This window comes from Pteropus medius, unplaced genomic scaffold, assembly GCF_902729225.1.
Source record: "Pteropus medius unplaced genomic scaffold, Ma_sr-lr_union100, whole genome shotgun sequence".
Lineage (NCBI taxonomy): Eukaryota > Metazoa > Chordata > Mammalia > Chiroptera > Pteropodidae > Pteropus > Pteropus medius.
The window spans coordinates 26208595-26233368 of NW_024354502.1; the positions used below are offsets into that span (position 1 = coordinate 26208595).

The 24774-nt window shown below is 36.2% G+C and overlaps 1 protein-coding gene across 2 annotated transcripts in view; it reads left to right on the forward strand.

The window, feature by feature from the left end:
• Nucleotides 1-24774, forward strand: part of UNC5D (unc-5 netrin receptor D) — a 480798-nt gene that overhangs the window by 362306 nt on the left and 93718 nt on the right. The gene's annotated exons all lie outside the window — the stretch shown is intronic.

Consider the following 24774-nt stretch of genomic DNA (forward strand, 5'->3'; position numbering starts at 1 on the left):
GGATATGACACCTGAAGAGGTGGGTGGCTTTGTATCAAATTGGTTCAACAGAGTAAGAAATAGAATGTTCGTTTCAGAACTTGCAAGCCTTTACTTTATTCCTGAGATTACACTATTCCATCTCTGACTGCCTGCAAGAGTCACATAAAGACAGGTTTTAAATTGGTGCTGTCCCTTACTAGCTTTGTGTCACCCAAGACAAGTCACTTAACTGCTTACCTTCTCTGAGTGTAAGTACCCCAAGCAGTACCCATTTTTGGTTATTGTCAAGACTAAATGATAAAAGAATATACTTGAATATTTCCTAGCACAGAGTAGGTACTCAGTAAATATGAATCCTTTTTCTACTTGTGCACTCAGTTGAGCTAAGGTATACTGAGTTTGCTTAGGTCCTTTAAAAACAAGATTCAAGATACAACAAAAAACAATATAGCTCAATAGTAGTTTGTCATTTTGCCAGGATATGTGTCACTTTTTATTTGGAAAGATGGCAGGATGAAGGAAATAGCTACGTTGAATTTATTTTCCTACATCAGTATGACTGGGTACCCTTGAAAGCAAGCATATTCAAACATGCTGTCCTATTTTTCAAAATAAGTCTACACGGTTAATACATTGGTTAAAATGATTAATATGTTTAAATAAGCCCTAATAGCACAGAGTACCTGCATGCGTCAGATACAATACACAGGTCTCAAAGCCTCTAATAAAAACATTCCAACCATATGCCTTCACCCTTCCAAAATTTAAGGAAACCTAAACCACCCTGGACTGCAACTAGATTTTTCTGAACTATAACTTTGAAGTGTGACTGTTTTTTAACACAGCCATATTTTTTAATTGGTAAGTTAGAACTGCGACACTCCTAAGTCTTCTAAAGAGCCATTGACAACATAACTATTTGGTTACTATATTTTAATCGTAATAATAACATCTGTCAGTCACCGATTGGGCTTCTACTTGGGAAAAAAACCTATGCATGTCAGGCTTTGACCTTAGTCGATTAATACTTAGAGTTATTGTTGAAGACAAAAAATGATTAGCCCCTAAGGTAAGAATCGTTATCAAGTACAGGAATATTATTTGCATTCTATTATGCTAGATAGGCATTTGTCAGTTGAGTAAGAATTCTGTTTAGGGCTGAAAGGAATTACCAGCACTTAGAGTGTACCGGCCAAACTCTAAAGTTTGAAATGTTGTGTTTGTCAGGGTGCTCCAGAAAAACAGAACCAATTAGATACATATATAAGATAAAGGAGATTTATTATAAGGACTAGGCTCATGTGATTATGGAATTTGGCAAGTCCAAGGTTGGCAGGCTGCTGTAGAACCAGGAAGAGGTAATATCCCAGTCTGCTGACTTAAATGTTAGTCTCCTGTCAAAACACCTTCACAGAATAATGTTTGGCCAGATATCTAGACATCTCATCTGATAGCCCAGTCAAGTTGACATAAAATTAACCACCACAGATGCATATGTATTGGTGAAGATCCAAAACTTAGCTCCTTCCTTGGAGCTAGCCACAGCTGTAGTTCATTGGTTTACTGAATGAACCTTTCCTAGGGACATTGGTCATGTATGCTTTTAGTCACGCATGTTTAATGGATATTCCATTTTCTCAAAGTGGAGATGAAATAGCTAGAAAGACAATGAGGGTTGGAATATATTCAGCATTGGAGGTGAGCTCACTGTTAAATCCCCTCGATGAGTTTAAAATGCTGTGTGAGCCTTTTCTTTCTATTCAAGCATGGTTTTTCCAGCATCCTTTGTATTTGTAGTATACATATTAATGTCTGTCACATTTGATCAGGGAATCTTCATGGCTACAATGATTAAGTTTTTTGAGGAAAAAAGTGAAGAAGCCTATGAAATCATTGCGATGAATGAAACATATTTATATGTCAGTGAGAAAGGGGTATGTTTACAAGAGCCGAACACCAGGATGTATTCTGCTCTTTTAGACAGAGTAGCTATGAATATTAACAACATTGAATAACATTTTACTATCTCTGCAGGAAGCAAGGAACAGCATTCTAGTTCAATGATGTCAATATCACTCTGCCCTTCTCCCTGGTACTTTGTTCAAGTGCTTTTGGTGAAACTAGCAGTGTGCTCAGGCTAGAGATCCAATGAAGGCTGGGTTTGATTAAAATAGCATCTGGCAACAGCTTTATGGAACAGTAGCTTTGTGAATGATCTAGGTCATGTTACAATTTGGGAATTTCTTCTATGCCAAACAAGACCCTAAAGCAATTCCTCAATTCCCAACTTCTCTTGGAAGTTTAACAATGACATTGCTTGGCTCTTGGATGACCTACAATTCTTTGATTTTATTTAGCTTTCAACAAAGCATCTGGATTTCCTTTGTTGTCCCTAAGGAATGCATTCCTCCTGGAGCTTGAGCTGCCAGCTCTGAATGATCAGTGTAATATTTGGGTGTGATTGTTGCTTGGTCAGTTGTAACTGGAGCACACAACCTTAGTGTTAAGCTATCACAGATGGCCACACCTAAATGCTCTTAACAAGAAAATAAATGTCCCAAGACTGGTAAAAGATTAGGCAACTTTTGCCAATAGCAGTTAGTGCAAGCATAAGCTAAACCTCTAATGCCTTCACTCTAGAACATTTCTTTGCCAGAGGGATAATTATGCGGTGTGATTGTCAAGAAACAAACTCATGGGTCCATGTTTTCTAAGCTTAAACACCAGAACCAGGTAGTTTCTGGCCACTGCCCTTTCTACTTGCTGAATTTAACTGCTTTTATACTGAGGGTCACAGCCAGAGGTAAATAACATATGCATACCTCATTGACAGGAATAGAAGGGTGAAAATAGCAGGATGTTTAATTTGATCCTAGGAGTAAGAAAAGCCTGCTCCCTCTCCCTTTATTCTAGCAGACATAAAACTAAGGGGTTTGGCTTGAGAAGATTAAAGGGATCTGCTTCAGAGGGTATTAGTGCCGAGATGTGCAGCAAGACGCAAGCCAGAGAAATGCCACAGGGGCCTGAAAGAGGAAATCTTCAAGGCTGAGTTACCTGATATTTAATCCATCCATCCTGTCAAGATATAAGCTAGGTCAGTTCAACTCTGATATTTCAGTTTCTGAACTAGAGTTAAATGGTGGTTTATTTTCATTTCTGATGGATACATTGTTAAGTTTGAATTAACAGTTTGGAAACCACATCAAGGATAAAGACATCTATACAATAGCAGATTCAAATAAATATCACCAAGCTACATTTATCAATCTAACCATATTGTCTATTGAGTGATCTACTTAAATGACCTAAAGGAAGCACCTGAAAAGGTGAACTTGTCATTGCATCAAATTAAAGGTGCCTTGGTAAGCATTTTCTCTTGAACTTCACTGTTATTCATCACAGTAATTACCTGGGTCCCTTCCATCTTTCCTAAAGTACCAAATAAGACAGTTTTCATTCTGGAGTTTGCTCAGTGCATCTAAAACAACTTTTTTTTTTTTTGCTGTGGTTTATGGGATACCTACCTTATATACAGAATTATAACAAATGTTTGTCCCTTTACTGAAATAAAACCTATTATTTTCTTTCTTTAGGCAGAGTTAGGAATCATACTTGACTCATTCTTAAACTTTGTTGGCTTAAGTTTATATTTCAGAACCAGCTGTACTGCACAATTGCTTAATTAGAGCATAAACTCTATATAGCAAATAAATGAAAATGGAATCGGGAAAGATACCATTCTAGCACAATGTAGTCTTAAGTTGTCATAAAGTTTCCTACTGTGTGCTAATTCTCCCAAGTAGTTTTAATATTAACCCATTTCCATTCCATTTGTAGTACATAGTAGGTGCTCCTTTTCACATAAAAATTATTCCTAAAAGTGCCCAATCACTACTTTCTGCATAACAAATGTGGATACAATATTGCAAACCCACAAGAGTAATAATGTAGATTTGCACACATATGGTATCATTAGCAGCTTAGCGACAATCTCTCCCCCATGCCCCAGTAAATACTTTCCTATTATGGGACCCAATAAAAAGACCAGTGAGTAACAGGCTTTAATGAGACAGAGTAGAGTGGCTCACGACTAAAGTTTCCACTGTGCTTAATTTAAAAGGAAATAAAGCAGCAATAGCTCAGTACTCATGTGTCTTAGTAAAAACATTTTTTTTAATTCTGTAAGGCTAAAACTCATTTTTGTGCCTTTCGTTAAGACTTAAACTCAAGTGACATATCCTGAGTGGAACTGAGCATGAAGAGGTTGAAAAATAAACCATGTAGAGCAAATGATCATAAAATATCTTCCCTTTGTTATCTATTATAGACTTTTCTACTTTTATGCCTCGTTAATAAAAAGACTTCCAGTCAAGATGGCAGAATAGATTAACACTGTGTTGGCCTTCTCCCACTATCCCATCAAAATTACAGCTAAATTATAGGACAACCATCATTGAGAACCACCTGAATTGAATACTAGCTGAATAGAATTCCTATAAGGACATAAAACAGCAGCCACAGTGAGACTGGTAGGAGGAGTAGAGACACAGAATGGGCAGGTCCCACATCTGTGGTGTGCTGATTAAGAATCAGGAGGGATATCTCAGCTGTGGAGGTTCCCCTGAGGAGCAATGGGTCCTGGAGCATCAGTGCTGGGAAGAGGAGTTCCCATAACATCTGGCTGTGAAAACCAGTGAGGATTGCATCTGAGTGAGACAGAATGCTGCTGGCATTCCTGTTGAGGGGCCTGTACATAGACACACAAATTCACTCCAGTGTCCATCTCGAGTAGCAGCTTGAAAAGTGCCAGGAGCATATGTGTAAGGAACTAAATTGACTAGCTTCAGGGCTGGAGGGCAGGGCAGCTCAATTTAGGGACAGAAGTGCTGGCAGATGCTGTTATTGAGCCCTACCCCTACTCACCTAGAAGGCATAAGCTAGCAATGTACTTAAATACTCTGTTAACCTGGGTAATAGGCTCTCCCCTGACTGTTGATTTCTTAACACCCTGTCCCAACCAAAGCAGCCTACCTTGACATCTGCTGCAGAGGGTTTCCTAAACCCTCTCAAAGGTCCACAAACCCCAAACAAGCAGTGGATGGCTTAGGCATGCCCTGTACCTCTAAGTGGTGACGAGTCTCAGCTTGTATTTAACTCCCATCACATGGCCCTAAACCTGTCATAAGTTGCAACCAGTGTGGACTTAGAATGTAGCTTCAACTAAGGACCCACAAGTAGGTGCTGGCCTCAGCTCACATGGTGGTGCCCCCAGTGAATGGTCCTAAGCTGAACATTAGTAATGGCCAGCCTCAGATTGCAGGCTAGCCTCTCCTAAGTGCCTCCCAACACAAGTGGCGACCAATGGCCTATCACTCTATAGCTTCCACCAGGTGGCCCCAAGCTGGGCACAAATGGAGGATGACTTTGGCTTGCATTGCAAGGCCATCCCAAGAGATTCCAGAACCAACACACTCAGTAGCCAGCTTTAGACTGCCACCCAACCAACTTCAAAAATGAAATAATGAAGACCGGACTTGCCTTTCACCAGAGCCCCACTAAGGTAACTCCTGCCCCATGGGGTCAGCCTCCATACCACAGCTTGTCCGCTGTAGTTAGAGGGAGCCCTCATAGCCAGTCAGCCTGTGGTTCAATCCCACCAAATGCCATGCCAACAGTATTCAAGGCTTGATTATAATAGGAGGGCACACAGATCACACAAGGAACACATCGGGAGCACCCAGCTAAGGTGACCAGGGAGACCACGCCATTGGGCCTCACAGGATACCTACTATTATATAAGACCACTCTATCAAGAGTGAGTAACATGGTAGGTTTAGCTAAAATTATATATACACACACACACATTGTTTATATATATATATATATATATATATATATATATATATATATATAACAGAGTCAGCCAAAATGAGACAAAGAAACATTTCTCAAATTAAAGAACTAAATGAAATGGAGACAAGAACTCTATCAGATACAGAGTTCAAAAAAGTGATTATAAGGATTCTCAGTGAACACAGAGGAAGAATAGATGAACTCTGTGAAAAGTTCAACAGTCAGAAATGAGAAATACAATAACTGAAATACATTAAAGAATACATTAAAGAAAATCAAAATGGGATTAGATGAGGATGATCAAATCAGTGATCTAGAAGACAAGGTAATAAAAAACACCCAATCGGAACAAAAAGAAAAAATTAAAAATGAGGATAGTTTCAGGGACCACTGGGACAGCATCAAGTGTACCAACATTTGAATCATAGAGGTACCAGAAGGAGAAGAAAGGGATTCAAAACCTGTTTGAAGAAATAATGACCCAAAGGTTTCCTAACCAGGCAAAAAAAACACATTTACACATCCAATGCAAAGAACACCTAAACATATATAAAGCAAATGCTGACAGATATAAAAGGAGAGATAAGCAGTAATGCAGTCACAGTAAAGAACTATAACATTCCATTTACATTAATGGGTAAGTCAGACAGAAAATCAACAAAGAAACAGTACCCTTGAATGACATATTAGACCAGATGGATTTAATTGATATTTCTAGAACATTCCACCCAGAAGCAGCAGAGTATACAGTTTTTTCAAGTGCACATGGAACACTTTCCAGGATAGACCACATGTTAGGCCACAAAACAAGTCTCAATAAATTTAAGAGGACTGTAATCATATCAAGCATCTTCTTGAATCACTATGGTATGGAACCAGAAATTACCAAAAAAAAGCTGAAAAACACAGTTACAGGTAAATAGAATGCTACTAAACAATGAATTAGTGAAAAATAAGATCAAGGAAGAAATCAAAAGATACCTTGAGATAAAAGAAAATACAACAATCCAAAACCTATGAGATATGGCCAAAGTAGTCCTAAGAGGGAAAATTATAGCAATGCAGGCCTTTTTCAAGAAACAAGAAAAGTCTCAAATGACCAATCTAACCTAATTCCTAAAGGAAATAGAAAAGGAAAAATAAACCAAAAAGCCCAAAAGGAGTAGAAAGAAGGGAATAATGAAGATCAGAGTGGGAATCAACAAAATAGAGTAAAACGAATAGAGTCAATGAAACCAAGAGCTAGTTCTTTGAAAAGATAAACAAAATCAATAAATCGGTAGACTCATCAAGAAAAAAGAAGGCCCAAAAAAACAAAATCAGAAATGAAAGAGAAGTGACAAATGACACCACAGAAATACAAAAGAATTTTAAGAAAATGCTGTGAAAAATTATATGCCAACAAACTGGACAATCGAGAAGAAATGCATACATAACCTTTTAGAAATACAAAATCTTCCAAGACGGAATTGAGAAAATACGAACATCTAATAACTAATGAAATTAAATCAGTTAAAAAAAAAAAAAACAATAAAACTCCTGAACCAGGTGGCTTCACAGGTGAAGTTTACCAAACATTCAAAGAATTAAACCTATCCTTCTCAAACCAAAAAAAATCTGAAGAGGAGGGAAGGCTCCCAAGCTCATTTTACAAGACCAGCATTACCCTGATACCGACCCCAGACAAAGACCCTACAAAAAAAGAAAGAAATAGTCCAATATTCCTGATGAAGATAGATACAAAAGTCCTCAACAAAATACTAGCAAACCAAATTCAGCAACACATTAACAAGATCATACTCCATGATCAAGTAGGATTTTTTCCTGGGATGCAAGGTTGGCTTAATATCCACAAATCAATTAACTTGAGACACCACATAAACAAAATGCAGGATAAAAATTGTATGGTCATATCAATAGATACAGAAAAAGCATTCGACAAAATCCAGCATCCATTTATGATAAAATTCTCAGCAAAGCAGGGACAGAGGGAACATACCTCACTATGATATAGGTCATATATGATAAACTCACAGCTAACATCATACTCAAAGGTGAAAAGCTGAAAGCTTTTTCTTTGAGATCAGGAACAAGACGTGGTTGTCCACTCTTACAGTCCTGGAAAGTCCTAGCCAGAGATAAGAAATAAAAGGCATCCAAATTGAAAAGGAAGAAGTAAAACTCATTATTTGCAATTGAAACAGTACTATAGAGAACCCCAAAGAATCCACCGAAAAACTATTAAGAACTAATAAAAGAATTTAGTAAAATAACAGAGCAAAAATTAATATTCAGAAATAGATTGCATTTTTACACACCCAATAACAAATTATGAAACTATTAAGAAAGCAGACCCATTTATAATTGCTTCAAAATAATATTTAGGAATGAATTTAAACAAGAACATAAAAGACCTGTACTTGGAAAACCATGAAACGTTAAAGAAATTAAAGAAGATGCAAATAAATGGAAGGATTTGATATCCTGTGTCCATGGATAGGAAGAATTAACATTGTTAAAATGTTCGTACTACCCAAAGCAATCTACCAATTTAATGCAACGCCTATCAAAATACTGATGGCATTTTTTTCAGAAAACTAGAACAAATAATTCTGAAATTTATATGGAACCACAAAAGATCACAGATAGCCAAAGCAATCTTCAGAAAGAAGAACAAAGTTGGAAGTATCATGCTACCTGACATTAAACAAAACTACAAGGCTATAGTAATCAAAACAAGTAAGTACTGGCATAAAAACAGACACAAAGTTCAATAGAATGAAATAGTCCTTGCCTTTTGAGCCATGCTTCTCTTGCTCAGGCCCGCTTCCACTCCTGGAAGTATATTTTCCCTTCTAATAAAGCTTTAAAAAAAAAAAAGCTGAGAAATAAACCTACACTTATATGGTCAATTAATCTATGACAACAGAGGCAAGAATATACAATGGGGTAAAGATAGTCTCTTCAATAAATGGTATTGGGAAAACTGGACAGATTCATGCAAAAGAATGAAACTAGACCACTTGCTTACACCACATACAAGAATAAACTCAAAATGAATTAAAAACTTAAAATCAGACCCGAAACCACAAAACTCCTAAAAGAAAACATAAGCAGTAAACTTTTTTACATTGCTCTTGGCAATATTTTTATGGACATGTCTTCTTGGACTACATCAAACTAAAGAGTTTTAGAACAACGAAGGAAACCATCCACAAATCAAAAAGACAACCTACTGAATGGGAAAAGATATTTGCCATTAATATATCTCATAAGGAGTTAATATGTGAAACATATAAGGAACTCATACAACTTAACATCAAAATATCAAACAAATCTGATTTTTAAAAAAGGGGGCAGAGGACCTGAATGGGCATTTCACCAAAGAGGACATACAGATGGCCAATGGACATATAAAAATATGCTCCACATCACTGATCATGAGGAAAGTACATATTAAAACCACAATGAGATATCACCTCACACCTGTCAGAATGGCTATCATTAAGAAATCAAGCAAGTGTTGGCAAAGATGTAGATAAAACAGAACTCTTGTATACTTTTGGTGGGACAGTAAATTGGTGCAGCCACTATGGAAAATGATATGGAGGTTACTCAAAAAATTCAAAACAGAACTATCATATGACCCAGCAATTCCACTTCTGGGTATTTATCCAAAGAAATCCAAAACAATAATTCAAAGAGATATATGTACCCCTATGTTCATTGAAGCATTACTTACAATAGCCACAATACATAAGCCACTTAAGTGTCCATCAATAGATAAATGGATAAAGAAGATGTAGTACCTATATATAATAGAATATTACTCAGCCATAAAAAAGAATGAAATCTTGCCATTTGCAAAGAATAGATGGACCTACAGGTATTATGCAAAAATGAAAATAGACAGGAAAAGACAAATACCATATGATTTCACTTATCTACAGAATTTAAAAATCAGTATATGAACAGAAACAAACTCAGAGAACAAATTGATTAATGCCAGGTGGGGGAATCGGTGAAACAGGTGACAGTATTAAGAAGTATAAATTGACATTTATGAAATAGTCTCGGAGATGTAAAGTACAGCATAGGGAATATAGTCAATAATATTGTAAGAACTACATTCACTGTCAAGTGGGTACTAGATCTATAAGAGTGATCACTTTTTAAGTTATATAAATGTCTAATCACTATGTTGTACACCTTAAACTAATATTGTATATCAACTGTAATTGAAATTTTTAAAAAATATTTTTAAATAAAAAATGTTTTAAAATTATAAAGACATCTACTATATTTTTTAACATAATCCCCTTCTACATAAAGATTGGCCTTCATCCATTGGGCCATAATTGATGTGTATTTCGTAAAGCCATTAAAAATGTGTGGCATTTCTTCTCAGCCAGTGCTGAAACACTTTAAGATATCTTTTTTATTCCAAAATTTTCCTGTGTCACCATTTTCTCTTTACTTCCTCATAAAACTGTGCTACGTGTACATAGTCATGACAGGGTAATCTAGGTAAGAATTTCTTTCTTTGCTAATAGAAATTGAGGTAATTATTCTGCCTGTCTCTCTGCTATCCACCTTTTTCTATCCCTAGCCACTTTTCCCTGTCACATATTATCAATATTAAGTTCTACACTAGGCTTATATTCTATATGTAGAATTGGATAGGAAATGCTATACCCTGCTTCAGAAACATGATCTCTTGAAGACTGTTTATCTTAGGCATATCTTGTTAACTTTGTCCATTTTATAAGAAAAAAAATGAAATAAAACACCCTTACTGTAAATAGGAAGGACTTTAAAATTAAATTTCAGCAGCTGGAGAGCAGGATATGTTACTTACAGATTACATTACTTAGAGAAGAAAAAAGACAAAAACAAAGCAAAGTAAAACAAAAACCCAAGGAAACTAAACAAGCAAATAAGAACGTGACAATGTAATCTGGAGACAGAAAACCCATTAGAAAACTTAAAAACATTTCTTAAGTGAAATTTTAGCTATAGAACCAAATAGTGAGGGAATGCAAATCCATTATGGTGTTAAGAGGAATTTTGTGTAGATGATAACCCTGAGAAGCACAGGGAAGGCCGTGGTTCTGATCTAGGCACTGTTAGAAGGTACAGAGGTTGAGCCTCCATGATGGCTGACCCAGGATGGACCTGGATCGATTTGGCTTTCAGAGCAAAGGATGAATAGCCTTCCACTATTCTCTGTGATTCTGAGTTCATACTGGTTATTCTCTGTTTGAAAGATTAGAAATGGACATGAAGCGCTAGTTAACAAAAAATTGAACTAAGACCTAACTAATTTTTCTAGAATTGGGAGAAATGAATGAGCTGCAACTACAGGATTCGAACGTTTATCCCATAGATAGGAACAGGTGGAAGACTCAGGGTTCTGGGGGCAGATTGCTTGAGTTTGAATTTTGATTGCAATGCTATGAGCAAGTTTCTTAATTACTCTAAGCCTAAGTTTATTCATCAGTAAAATAAATATTTTAATAGTGTCTATTAGAAAGCGTTCTTTTTGAGGAGGAAATGAGCTAATTCATGCAAAGAATTTGGCATCCACTTATGTAAATAATAACTGTGTGTGTGTGTGTGTGTGTGTGTGTGTGTGTATGTGTATGTGTGCGTATGTTCTACTAAAGGAATTCCTGTGGCAGAAACAGTATTTCCTGTTCTGCAAAAGTATTGACAGTTGTGACACTTCAGATATTTGGTTAAAACATTTCCTAATATATCTAATATAGTGTATCTAATGAAATAAAATATACTTGTCATTAAAATCTATAAAAGACACAAATTGTGTTCTTTATATGAACCAGTTTTGAGCGGTAATTTGGGACATCCTATCAGTGGTAGGAAAGTAGAGTTAGGAGAACCCTAATAATTTGTTAGGATTCTTAAACTTTGTGTCAGACCAAAGTTACAGTATCCTTTCCCAAAATTTCTGATAAGTGACTGAATGAAGAGCTCTTGATTTTCCAATTTCCTCTGCAGGTAGGATTTGGTCCTGAGGAGAAGACAGACCAAGTTATCAATGAGGTCTCACAGGCAGTTCTAAAATTCTATGATTTTAACCACTAATTGAAAATAACTCCAGTGGAAAGCCTGGATGATCCCCAAGTGAGAAAATAAGTCCCCACCATACTGACAGTGGGATATATAGATTTCCCTCATATTATGAAATATATATTGTCTAACAACCTCATGAGAAAAATCTTTATAAAGCAAATCCTGATTTGTCAACACAGATTCAAAAATCCTTTCTGATGTGGAAGAAAAAAACCCTAACATACACAGTAGTAGACTATACAGTAACCTACAAATCCCAGGATTATCCTATTACCAACCATGCTGGATCAGTGACGTTTGTCTAGTATTTCCCATATTCTATACTCCCAAATCCTAAAATTAGCAATTTTGCCATATTTTTTCTGTATTTTTAAAAATTCTTAGTAGGTATGGTTGTCAGTAATAACTGATATCTAAGGTCCCTTGTAATCGGGAAGGTCCCAAAATATAGGCTTTCATATAAAACAAACTATCCCCGTTTCATTGGTTTCGTGAATTCCAAATTCTGCATTTGCAGTATATTTAATCAAGATTCAATACTATAAAACTTTAATAAGAAATATTCGTCTGGACTACTGAAAAATTTAATGTCTGAGATCATAGAATAGCCCAGCTAGAAAAGAAATAGCAAGAATCAAATCAGTCGAGGAATTTAAAATTGAGTAATATACTCCTGTAAAGAATTCAGTAGCCTCTGGGGTGTACTGAACAAACTGAATTAATAAAGACAGAGGAAACCTCTTTGTTTCTATTGCACCTTTTCTCCTCAAATTACAAATTAAATACATGCAACTTTAAAGATCATTGAGAAAGGTGATACAGAAAATGAAGAAGCTATTTACATCACAATAGACATTATCATTAACCCTGGTCATTCCCTTTCTCCAGAGAAGTGTCAGTATTATAATTAGAAAAGATCTGGCCTTGTGCACATATGTTTGGTAGAGGACAATATTAGTGTTCAGTGGAATGGAAAATCACCATGATCATTCAGAAAGAGACCACAGGATGGTGAAAAAGGCTCTGAACTAGAAGTTAGGAATCCTAGTTCTTATTTCAGGTTTTTTGTTATCTGGAGCTTGACTTTGAGCAAATCCCTTATAATCCTGTGCCTTGTGTCCATATCTATGAAACAAGGGGTTTGGGCCAATCTCTATGTTTCATCTCAGTATAAAAACTGAAATTATTATAATTCTATATTTTAAATATAGCTTACATATGCATATATATGTCTTTTCATACGTATACATGTATAAATATTTTGTACATTTTATACATGCATGCATATAAAATATTAAAATAATACTACTGACATGTCAGTGTTTTTAGATATTTTAGCCAGTTTTGAGGAGGAATTCTAATTCAGTCATACCGAAAATTAACCATATGGATGATTATTATGCAGAATGAGGGGAAAACTTTTAGATATGAAACAAAGGTAACCCCATATCATACTCCAACAAGCTGATTGCCAGCTTTACCTAGGAACTGAATCATCAAATCAGGCCTTTAGCATTCCACTCCAATCCCTTCATTGAGAAGCCACGATGTCCTAGGAATTATGTTACTACAGAACATAGGAAATTCATAGACCTTGACTTTATAATGCTTATATTGAAATTACATACAAAGCTTAGCGGTACATTTATTCAACAAATATTTATTGAGTACCTACTATTTCCATTTACTCTTCTAGGTATTGGGAACAGAGAGTAGACTCTATGTGCAAGTAACTTAGTCTTTAATGTGTGACTAGCATCTGATAAAGCTTAAAATAAATTTACAAGTCAAGGGTTCTAATTCACAATTTCTCTTTAAGCATTTTTTTTTTGATAGGACTTACAGCCTGTGTATATCAGTCACGAAGTATTTCCTTAGCAATTGGTAAATAGTCATTATAACAACCATCTTTCTAAATCTTGCCCCCACCCAATCCATTCCCTTCCCAGACCACCCTATGATCCAGCAACTAAAGGGACAACCATGTACACAGCAGAAAGCAACAATGACCCAATATCGAGGCTGGCACTTATAGTGACAAGATATTTTTAAGTAATTTTTAAATAATTTGAATAGCACTCCCACCTTAAGGTAAAGAAAATCAGTATGATGTTAGCCAGTAGATTATTCCCTTGAGATTGAATTATAGACTGAACATTTCTGTTTATTTTTGAGTGCATGTGTGTATATACAATATAAACACATAATATTTCTTTCTCTATTTTGGATGAAAAGGAGGGAATCAAAGCAAAATAATTCATAGGATAGAAAAGAGATTTTAATATGCATCTTCCCTTGGAGCAGAGTTGGAAACATTGCATTTTATCACTTTGAGGCCAATTTCTGATAAGAAGTCTTTGTAGACATGTGCTTTTGGTGTTTGCAGTGACCTAAAAGCATATTTTACTCTGTTGCATTCATCATAAAACAAATAAACACAGAATCAGTGGGAATGGATAGAACTTCATAACAAAGGTCATAGGAAATCTAGAAATTTAACTCATTTAGCTCAAAAAATGAAATATACAAATGGTTCTTTGTGAGCATGGTCATTATGGACGCTTATTTGTCTGAGTTTAGGAAACACAAAGGAAATTTCTATAAAGAAACTTCGAATTTGAAAGATGAAAGAAAGGGCACTACATCTTAACATACACTTATGTGCTTTGGCTGAGGGGCAATTGTGGAAGGTCACTACCATTAGAAGTGACATCCTTGAGCCAACTGCTGTGGTACCTGTATGACTTTTCCTAATTAACATGATTGGATCTTGAACAGTTCTTAGGTGGAAGATGTCAATAGAGCTATTTTCATTTACTAATCTGTATCTCAAACCTTATGAGTTTGTATTCACGGGGTGGTTTTGCCATACTGTCTGGGAATTTCTCTAATGATTTTTCTAACAGACATTACCAACTGGAAAACCCTGGGAGGAATCTCTGAAAACATTATACTCTCTGTACTTGTCCTCTATGGATGTGCTCAGAGTGCATTTTAAAAGGTGCAATAGATCTTGTGATAGTCTGTATAGGCTGGAGGTTGGTAAGGGGAGGATGAGGAAGCAAGAATTGAACTAACCCAGTAACGTGTCGGGTAAATATGGTCTCCAAAGAGTAATTTCTCAGCAGGATTTTTTTAAATGAACAAGAAAAATAATAAAACAAGGAAATTAAAAACTAAAAAGAATAAAACCTAGAGAGGGGCTTTGATTTATGCCTTTTTGTTTTTTTCTGGTTTTGGTCATTGGAAGAGTTGTAGGGTGTATATAAGAGCTGGTTGTGTTTTTTCTTCATGTTCTGCAACCTAAGTAAACATTCAACATGCAGAGGAGAATAGAATAGAATTCCCACTTGTCATCTTCACTGTCTGCCTGAAATATTCTGTTGCAGTGGTGTTGCCAGTGCAAAGCAGTTCTCGTGTTTGTCTAATTTTCTGCCAGTGCTAATACAGAGCAAGGTCCTGGGAGTTCTGCAGCCTTGGCTAGCATTCAGAGGCCATAACACTGATTCTTAATTATTTCTGGTTATGGGGAAGACAGAAATCATGAGTAAATGAAACACATAATCAATAACTTAACTTCTTTCATAACAATCAGTAAATTATCAAGCAAACAGCTTTTAATTTTATCCTCCCCCCGACTTTTGTTGTGATTGTATGGTTTTAGTGCCAGTTCTTCATGAGCTAATTAAGTATGATTTACATGTTAGGAACCAAAGATAAAAAGTGAATGAAAAAGTATAAAATAAATCAAATGAATGCTTATGAAGTAATATATTTTTGAGAAAAAAAAAACACATTTTATTTTAATGACTATAAGTAAGATAAACTGTCTGGAGAAGGGAAAGATCCCTGCAAACACAGTAATCACCAGAGTTTATGAAAGAATCAGAAATTGATCCACTTCCAGTCTAGATGGCATAGTAAACTCTGTGTTCACCTCCCCATGACCACATGGAAATTACAACTAAATTATAGAAAAAAATTGTCACTGAGAAACACCTGAAAACCAGCTGAACAGAAGTCCTATAACAAAGCATATAAAGAAGAAGTCATGTCAAGATTGGTAGGAAGGACAGAAACAGGGAAGCGGCAGGCAGATCTCATACCCATGGTGTGGCAATTGGGAATCGGAAGGAATATCTCCAGTGTGGAGAACCTCTCTGAGGAGTGAAGCGGCCCAGCCCTACAATGAACTTTCCAACCTGGGGCATCCAGGAAAAGGAGTCCTCATAACATTTGGCTGTGAAAACCAGCGGGATTGTGTCGGAGAAAGACAAAGGACTACTAGAGACTGAGGAGCTGAAAGGTCTTAAAGAGCCAGCACACAAACTCACTCAAAACACTCACTCACTCTGAGCTCCAATACAGAGGAAGCAGCTCGAAAAGCAACAAGGACATATGGGGAGGAAATAAATTGACTAACTCTGAGTAAGGCATGGAGGGCCAGGGTAACTCTCTCCATGGTCAGAAGTTCTAGCAGGCACTATTGCTCCTTTGTTGAACTTTCTTCCAAACCAGCCAACGTAGCACAGGCAGGCACCAAATCTGTGCTCTACCATTAATCAGGCTAACGCTGTTCACCCTGTACTGAAACCCAGCCCCGCCCGACTCACCTGCTGGGCCCGTGTGGGTCTTTCAGCAGCTCCTCCTCCACACAAGCACTCTGCTTTGGCTACTGTGGCAGGCTTTCCCCAAATCTCTAAATGGTCAACAGATCCGTGAAAAGTAGTAAACATGTGCCTTATAGCTCTTGCTAATCAACCTCAAGCCCAGCATGAGCAGTGATCAGATTCACCTTGCACTGCAGCTGCCTGCCATTGGGTGGCCTCGAGCCTGGCCTAACTAAGCAAGTCAGTTTTGGCCTACAACATAACTTCAGCAAAGTGGCCACAATCCTGGTACATGTGGCAACTGTCCTCAGCTAACATAGTGGTGACCAACAAAGGGTCTCAAGCATGGCACAAGGAGCAGTTAGGCATCGCTTCACAGTGTAGGACCTCTAAATCCAGGACAAGTGGCAAGAACTGCCATTCACATTGTAGCTCCTACCAAACTGTGCCAAGCTGGGCACAAGCAGTGACTGGCTTTGCCCTGCACCAGAGCCCCTCCCAGGAGTATCCAGACATAACATACCAAGTGGCCCGTTTCAGACCACACGAGAGTACCACTCATTACACATCCGAAGCAAAGACTCAGCTGGTACCAGAGCCCTGATAAAGTAACTTATACTTTGTGGGGTCAGCCCCTACACAACAGCTCATGCTCTATAATCACAGCCAGTCAGCCTGAGGGACAATCCAATCCATGAACACACTAATAGAACTCGAGGCTCAACTAGAACAGAAGGACACACACAACCCACATTCATGACACTCCTGGAGTACCCACTCAGGTGACAGGGAGACAGTACCACTGGACCCCAAAGGACACTTTCTATATAAGCCCACTCTGTCAAGAAGAGGAGACCTAGCAAATCTAATAAAAAGAAACAGAGGGCATGAGCCAAAATAGAGAGACAAAGAAACATGTCACAAATGAAAGAACAGGACAAAACTCTGAAAAAATAACAAAACGAAATGGAAATAAGCAATCTATAGAGTTTAAAAGACTGGTTATAGAATGCTCAGTGAACTTAAAGGAAGGATGGATGACTCAGTGATAACTTCGACCAAATGATATAAAACAAAACAAAACAAAACAAAAAAAACATTCAGAAATGAGGAATATGATAACTGAAATGAAGAATTTTTTAGAGGGAATCGACAATGGAGTAGATGAAGGAAGAGTATCGAATCAGTGATCTGGAAGACAAGGTACTGTAAAACGCCCAATCAGAAGAGCAAAAAGAAAAAAGAATTTACAAAATGGAGATAGTTTAAGGGACCTCTGGAACAACATCAAGTATACCAATATTTGCATCATAAGGATACCAGAAGAAGAGAGAGCAAGAAACTGAAAACTTATTTGAAGAAATAATGGCCAAAAAGTTCCCTAGCCTGGCAAAAAGAAAAATAAAAGACATACAAATTTAGGAAACAGAGAGCCCCAAACAAGATAAACTCAGAGAGGCCCACACATCATAATTAAAATGCCAAAGGTTAAAGACAAAAAGAGAATCTTAAAAGCAGCAAGGCAAAAGAAAAGTAATAGAGAATCTTATAGGCAGCAAGAGAAAAGCAGTTATTTGAGTACAAGGGAGCTCCCATAAATTGTCAGCTGATTTCTCAACAGGAATTCTGCAGGACAGAAGGGAATGGCATCAGATATTCAAAGTGATGAAAGGCAGGCCCTATAACCAAGATTACTCTACCCAGCAAAACTATCATTTAGAATTGAAGGAAAGATAGAGTGTCCTAGATAAGAAAAGGTTAAAGATATTCATCACTACTAAACTAATATTACAAGAAATGCTAAAGGGATTTCTTTAAGAAGAAAAGATCAAAGATATGAATAAGAAAATATAGCAAAGAAAAAAATTCTCACCAAGACAAATACTCAAAGCAGTGGATCAATAAACTATAAAGGTACTGCAAAGGTTAAAAGAAAAAAGTAGGAAGATATGTGTAATTATGACAATAAATGAAGTGATACATACAAATGCACACATACACAAAAAAATAATTGTAAAAACAAATGTACATGGGATGAGTAAAAATTGTAGTGACTTTCTAATGTTGTCAAATGTAAGTGACCTTCAACTTAATACAGACTGCTATAAACATAGCTTGGTATATATTAAACAGATGGTAACCACAAACCAAAAATCTACAAGAGATATCCAAGATATAAAGAGACAGGGATCGAAACACAACACTACAGAAAGTCATCAACATACAAGAAAGCAAGAGAATAAGAAAGAAACAGAGAACTACAAAAACTATCACAAAACAATAAAATGACAACTACATACTTATCAATAATGACTTGACATGTAAAAGGACTAAATGTTCCAATCAAAAGACAGGGAGACTAAATGGATAAGAAAACAAGACACATGCCTATGCTGCCTACAAGAGACTCACTTCAGATTAAAAGACATACACAGACTGAAAATTAAGAGATAGAAAGATATTTCATGCAAATGGCAACAAAATGAAAGCTGGAGTAGCAGTACTTATATAAGATAAAATATATTTTAAAACAAAGACTGTCACAGAGACAAAGCAGGGCATTTCATAATGATAAAGAGATAAATCTAAGAGGATATGACTCCTGTAAACATTTGCACACCCAATGTAGGAACACCTAAATATATAAAGCAAATATTGACAGACATAAAAGGAGAGATCAACAGTACTACAGTCACAGTTGGGGACCTTAACAGTCCATTGACATCAATGGATAGATCAAACATAAAATCGAAAGGGAAACTGCCCTTAAATGACATGTTAGACCGAATGGATTTAAATATTTCTAAAACATTTCACCCAGAAGCAGCAGAGTATACAGTTTCTTCAAGTGCACATGGAACATTTACCAGGATAGACCACATGTTAGGCCACCAAACAAGCCTCAATAAATTTAAGAAGACTGAAATTATATCAAGCATCTTCTCTGATCATGGTGAGATAAAACTAGAAATCAATTACAGTAATAAAACTGAAAAACATGAATACATGTAGGCTAGAAAACATGTTAGTAAACCATGAATGGATTAACAATGTGATCAAGGGAGAAATCAAAAGATACCTTGAGACATGAAAATAAAACCACAACAATACAAAATCTATGTGATATAGGCAAAGTAGTTCAAAAGAGAAATTCATAATAATACAGGCCAACTTCAAGGAACAAGAAAAATGTCAAACAAACAATCTAACCTAATACCTGAAGGAACTAGAAAAAGAAAAAGCCCAAAGTGAGTGGAAGGAAATAATGAAGATCAGAGCAGAAATCAACAAAATAGAGTCAAACAAACAATAGAAAGGATCAATGAAACCCAGAGCTGGTTCTTTGAAAAGATACACAAAATTGATTAACCTTTAGCCAGACTCTTCAAAAAAAAAGAGGGCCCCAAAAGGTAAAATCAGAAATGAAAAGGAAGTGACAACTGACACCAAAGAAACACAGAGAATTTTAGGAAAATGCTATGAACAATTATATGCCAACAAATTGGACAGCCTGAAAGAAATGGATAAATTCCTAGAAACATAGTTTTCCAAGGCTGAATCAGAAAGAAACAAAATCTGAACAGACCAAAAGCTAATAAAATCAAATTTGTAATAAAAAAAGTCAACAAATTAAAGTAGTGGACCAGACTGCTTCACAAGCAAATTTCACCAATCATGTAAGGAGATTTAATACTTATCCTTCTCAAATTATTCCAAAAAGTTAAGGAAGAAGGAAGGGTCCCAAACTCATTTTATGAGGCTAGCATTACCTTGATACAAAAACCAGACAAAGGCACTACAAAAAAAGAGAATTATAGCTCAATATCCCTGATGAACATAGATGCAAAAACCCACAACAAAATATGAGCAAACCAAACTCATCAATACATTAAAAGGATCATAAACCATGATCAAATGTGATTTATTACAGGGCTGCAAGTCTGGTTCAGTATCTGCAAATCAATTAATGTGATACACCATAAACAAAATGCAGAATAAAAAATCGTATGATCATAGGAATAGATCCAGAAAAAGCTTTTCACAAAATCCTACATCTATTTTTGATAATAACTCTCAGCAAAGACAGATAGAGGAACATAGCTCACCATGATATAGGTCATGTATACAAACCCACAGCTAACATCATACTCAACAGTGAAAAGCTGAAAGTTTTTTTTTTAAGCTCAGGAACAAGACAAGGATGACCACTTTCACCACTTTGTTCAAATTAGTACTGAAAGTCCAAACCACAGCGATCAGACAAGAAATAGGAAAAAAAAGACATCCAATTTGGAAGGGAAGAAGAAAACTGTCATTACTTGCAGATGATGTGATACTATGTAGAGAGAACTCTAAAGATTCCACCAAAAAACTGTTAGAAATAATAAACGAATTCAGTAAAGGATACAAAATTAATATTCAGAAATTAGTTGCATTGATACACCAATAATAAACTATTATAAAGATAATGTAAGAAAACAATCCCATTTACAATTGCATCAAAAATAATAAAGTACCTTGGAATAAATTCAACCAAGGATGTGAAAAACCTGTACTTGGAAAACCATAAGACGTTGAAGAAAGAAACTGAAGAAGATACACATAAATGGAAGCTTAGACTGTGCTCATGGATAGGAAGAATTAACATTGTTAATTCTATAGAGTCAGTGCAATCTCTACCAAAATACCAATGGCATTTTTTTACGGAACTCGAACAAATAATCCTAAAATGTACGTGGAACCACAAAAGACCCTAATAGCCAAAGCAATCTTGAGAAGGAGAGCAGAGTTGGAGATATCATGCTACTGATATCAAATTATGCTACAAGGCTATGGTAATCAAAACACCATGGTGCTGACAGAAAAACAGACTCAAAGACCAATGGAATAGAAAGCTCAGAAATAAACCCACACCTATATGGTCAACTAATCTATGACAACAGAGGCAAGAATATACAATGGGGTAAAGAAAGTATCTTCAATAAATAGTGTTGGGAAAACTGGACTGATACATAAAAAAAAAAAAAAGAAACTGGACCACTTTCTTATACCATATACAAAAATCAACTCAAAATGGATTGAAGTTTTAAATGACCCAAAACCATAAAACTCCTAGAAGAAAATATAGGCAGTAAACTCTTTGACATCACTCTTGGCAATAGTTTTTTGCATATGTCTCCTCGGACAAGAAAAAACAAAAGAAAAAATACCTCCAACTAAAAAATTTTAGAACACTAAGGAAACCATCAACAAATCAAAAAGACAACCTATTGAATGGGAGAAGATATTTGCCACTGATACTTCTCATAAAGGGTTAATAACCAAAACATATAAGGAACTCATACAACTCAACAACAAAAAAAAAGTCCAATTTAAAAATGGGCAGATAACCTGAATAGACATTTCTCCAGAGAAAACAAAAAGATGGTCATAGATATATGAAAATATTCTCAACATCACTGATCACTAGAGAAACGCAAATTAAAACCACAAAGAGATATCTTCTCACATCTGTCAGAATGGCTGTCTTCAAGAAATCAAAAAACAATAAGTGTTGGTGAGGATGTGGAGAAAAAACACTTACACATTGTTGGTAGGAATATAAATTGGTACAGTCACTGTGGAAAACAGTAGGGAGGTTACTCAAAAAATTCAAAACAAAACTACCATATGACCCAGTAATTCCAATTATGGGTATTTTTCCAGAGAAATCAAAAATACTAATTTGAAAAGATACATGCACCCCCTGGTTCATTGCAGCATTATTTACAATAGCTGAGAAATGGAGGCCACCTAAGCATTCATCAGTAGACAAATGGATAAAGAAGATATGGTACACGTATACAATGGACTATTACTCGGCCATAAAAACCTTACCATTTGCAACAACATAGATGGACCTAGAGGGTATTATGCTAAGTGAAACAGACAGAAAAAGATGTACACCATATGATTTCGCCTATATGTGGAATCTATAAAACAAAATGAACAAAGAAAACAAGCAAACTCATAGATACAGGGAACAAACTGATGGTTGCCAGATAGGAAGGGTGTTGGAAGGCTGACTGAAAAAAGGTGAAAGAGATTAAGAAGTATAAATTGCCAGTTAAAAAAATAGTCACAGGGATATAAAGTACAACATAAGGAATATAGTCAGTGATATTGTAATAACTATGTGTGGTGTCAGAGGGTTTCTAGACTTAATCAGTGATCACTTCATAAGGTATATAAATGTCTAATCATGATGTTGTACACCTGCAACTAATATAATATTGCACGTCAACTGTAATTGAAAAATAAATTTAAAGTGTTGATCTATGCATTGGAAACAGGTGATTTTTATATAGAAGGCATGGAGAGAGAAGGATATCCCAAGTAGAGGCAACAGCATGGGCAAGAGCCCTGCAGAGTCTGGAGAGTTTATGGATTGATTACACTAGAGCATGGATTTGTGTTGAGGTGCTGTGGAAACTAAGTCATATTTGTTGTGGGATCAGTTAATAGAAAACTATAAAAGTAGGCAGAGCAGTTGGCTTTGATTTGGAGGCATGTGAAATCATATTAGATTCCTGCATACTGATAGTAATTATCCCAGCAAGGAAATAGCCAGAGAATGGGCAGAGAAGACTGACTATTCTATTCCACAGACTTCAGAATCAACTCCTAAGTAATTTAAGATTGCAAAGGCTGTGGAAGGTAAATTAAAAGTCAACACACATTTTTTTCTTGGGGGATGGTGAGAAATGAAGAAGGAAAAAGTGATCTTTGGAGATGAAAACATGAGACATTACTAGTTTACCAAAATAAAAGAATGATAATCATTAACTATAATGACATATGTGAATTGCTGCCCGGGAAGGGAATAGCTGTCTGAGCTTACTGTCTGATGGGTATGTAGTCCACTTTGAATGGCTCTATGCCTGAATCTCAAAAAACAACTACACTCTCATATCAAACATATCTTGTAAGAGTCAAAACTCATAGGAGACAATTTCACATAATCACAACCCACAGTTTATGGGGAACGACCTCTTGTCCAGTCTATAGGTTGGAGATTGAAACTATTTATTCACATGTTCTATGTCTCAGGCCTGCTCTCTTAGATCTGCAGGATGTGGGCTGCACACAGCTGGCCACATTTGTTCTTTGGCAGATTGAGGATAGGGCTGGGTGTGTGTGGGTAGGTGGATAGGAAGGTAGGTTTGTGGCTATAAATAGCTCCTAAGAACAATGGATACCATGGAAATGCTTTGAGAGTCTCCCATATAACAAGGAAAGCAATAAATGAAAGGTGGTAAGGAAATGAATCACCATAAAAAATAAAAAGGTACATTGTTCTCTTTCTCTCCCACCATACATAATTACATACATAATTACACACACACACACACACACACACACGCACACACAGAGCAATATTTGCATTACAGTACTAGGACACAAAAGCAGATTGCAGAATAATATATAAAAGATAATTCCATTTTTTGTAGGTAAAAATGATTACTATCAATTATTTAGTTTCCTGATAGAATATATGTAATAAGTGTGTATGTGGGCACATAATCTTATACATATATAAAATAGAAAGAAAGGCTTAGACTTGTATATATAACTTAAAGAACACATGACAAGTTTTTAAACACTATTAAAAACTACTTCTGTATCTTTAGCTTATAAGTACACAAAATAATTATAAGACTGAGTTATGATTATCAATTTCCATTTACCCAGAAGATACTTCTTGGTATATGTTAGACCCGTAAAAAACTGTTTTAATTTTCACAGTCTGCAGCTCGGCTGCCACTGGCTCAAAATCATATTTCTCTGCCTGCAGGTTACAAAAGGGACTCTTCTGGGCCCATTTGGACACTGCAGCTACCCCAAAGCCTACTAGGGAGGCAGAGACTTACTGAAGTTTAGTACACGGAGCCCCATATTTGTTGCCAGGAAGTGGTTGTGCCCTCTGTAATTACAAAAACACAAACCCCAATTAATCAGGACCTCTTAGAGTGGGGCCCACATAGATATTCTTTTAACTCTCCCCATGTGATTCTATCGCACAGCAAACATTAAGAACCATGGCCTTAATGGATTAATTTAGTAAGGGTCATCTGAACATGGCCTTGGAGAGAGGTAAAATTAAAGCAGAGAGGATTTAGTTAACCAAGGCCAAGTGGGTGCATGGCCCTGAGTCTTGTAAGAAAATGATTATGCAAACAGAATAAAAGAACACGGA